Source organism: Myotis lucifugus, unplaced genomic scaffold, assembly GCF_000147115.1.
Source record: "Myotis lucifugus unplaced genomic scaffold, Myoluc2.0 scaffold_9992, whole genome shotgun sequence".
NCBI lineage: Eukaryota > Metazoa > Chordata > Mammalia > Chiroptera > Vespertilionidae > Myotis > Myotis lucifugus.
Window position 1 is genome coordinate 1 of NW_005881040.1, and position 2297 is coordinate 2297.

A 2297-nucleotide genomic window follows, 5' to 3' on the forward strand; every position below is an offset into this window, starting at 1 on the left:
CTGGTTGGTATGTTATGGAATGTCACTGTGGTTTTAACTTAGCTTTCCATAATGATGAGTGGCTTTGGTGATTTCCAGCTGTGTAATGGCCATTTGTATACCTTCTACTTTAAAGTCCTTGCTTTTCAAAAAATGAGTTAGTTATTGGAGATATGTGTATAACTCTGTATGAGTCCTTTATCAGATACATATTTTATGAATGTTTTCTTTTAGGCCAATGCTTGTCTATGTGCTATTTGTTTTATTATTATTATTTTTGAACTGTCTTTTCCCAAAATGTGGCAGATCTGTTACAGGAATCGGAATGGTGACCATCAAGGAAAACTGTCACTAGGGGCTCCTTTTTAAAAAACAATTTCTTTCCCCTCACCCTGTATCCCCCCCAGCTGCAGCCTGGATAAGGGCCACATGCCTATGTGTTTTTAAGAGCGTCTCTTAATTGGAAGAATTTTTAAACTTTTTGACAATCTAATTAATCACTTTTCCCTTTGCGGTTATTACTTTCAGGGACCTGATAAACCTTTTCTCTTCCTTAAGTCACAAAGCCATTCTCTTACACAAAGATTTTCCTTTAGGTGAGCTGTGTGGATTTAGCTTTTATACTGAGGAATATGCTTCACCTTGGATGAACCAGTTCACAGGTGTCTACTGAGCTCCTTTTCTCTGCATGGATGGCCTTTGCTGTGTCACCGCTGTAAAGTCATCCTCAGACAAATCACATGGCCCTGTGCCTTCGTGGTAAATCCAATGACCGTACAGAGTGCATCTATTTCTGAATTATCCATTGTTTTCTGTTAATCGATGTTTGATATTTATGCCAATGCCACATTGCTTTGATTATTCTAGACTTGTAGTAACTCACAAAATCAAACAGCTGCATTCTTATTTCTGTTCTGATTCTTCTGATCTTTTATATTCAAGTTTCTTGGCATTTCCATATACTTTAGAAGTCTTGTCAATTTGTATATTTAGAGAGTCTCTGGGATTATAGTTAAGATAACAGTGAATATATATATATATATATATACACATACACATATATATATATTATATATACACATACATATATACATATATACATATAAATTGGAGAATTGAAATCTTGATAAAATTGAGTCATACAGTATAGTCTGTGAATAATGTATATATCTCCATTTATTTAAACTTTCTTTCATTTTTCTCAGGAATATAAGAATGTCTTCCAGAAAATATAAGAATATTATTGAAATATTTTGTTATTATTTTATCATAAGAAATGTTGTCACTAGTTAGAAAAAAAAGAAACTCAACGTCAGTTTACAATATTATGGTATGAAGATGCTCTTACATTTAACAGCTCCCATTTTGATAAGAGTTGTGCTTTGCTCATACTTGAATTCAGGCTTCAGGTCTTCGTAACTCTATACAACTTTGAGCCTCTTGTAAGCCCTGTACAATTGGTCTGGATTCAAGGTCAATTGCCCGATTATTGTCCCATCTGTTTGTGACCTTGTGGGAAGCGATCCAGGGCAAACCACTCTCTCTGTGTCTCTCTGATCCTTTCTTCAGCTCGAAAATGGTGAGATGGTGGAGAGGTTGTCAAAACTTAAAGATATAATAGAGGCAAAGTCTTGGAATAGTTATTTATTAGAGTGAAGCATCACTAAAGACCAACTGTTGTCATTATTATTTTCTTTCCTTTCCTTTCCTTTCCTTCTGCCTGTCAGGTCCTTTTCTGCTTTGTCAATATACTCAGCTCCTTTCAGGGAAAATGTCTTTTCACCCTTCACATCACAGCTTCGACATTCCTTCCTGGGAAAAGCCTCCCAATAATTTTCTATAAGGGGAGCTCTCTGTTCTCCAACTCATTAACTGGTTTGCTACTTCCAAAGAGATTCACATTTTAAACACACACACACACACACACACACACACACACACACACACATTTTCTTTTCATTTTGCATATTTGTTTTTGATGCTTCTTGTAGACATTGGGGACAGCGCTCGCTCTGTCCACCTGTATCTCTACATGCTATGGTATGGTACCTGTGTTATGTGGATACTCAGGTAAAGCTTATGAGATAAATTTTCAAGAGAAATGGGATAATCTAATTTTAGAAAGTTTGAAAATGGTTTCTGAGTAGAATTTTCGACTTTTCGAGTTAAATGCTAAGAACTATATGTGAGCCCTAACCGGTTTGGCTCAGTGGATAGAGCATTGGCCTGCAGACTCAAGGATCCCAGATTCGATTCCGGTCAAGGGCATGTACCTTGGTTGCGGGCACATCCCCAGTGGGGGGTATGCAGGAGGCAGC

At 36.8% G+C, this 2297-nt stretch overlaps 1 non-coding gene across 1 annotated transcript; it reads right to left on the reverse strand.

Annotated features, from left to right (window-relative positions):
* Positions 1-259: 259 nt before the first annotated feature.
* LOC111824880 lies at positions 260-409 on the reverse strand. Its single transcript, XR_002827941.1, has one exon. It is a non-coding gene; the product is annotated as a small nucleolar RNA SNORA16B/SNORA16A family (small nucleolar RNA).
* Between the last annotated feature and the right edge of the window lie 1888 nt (positions 410-2297).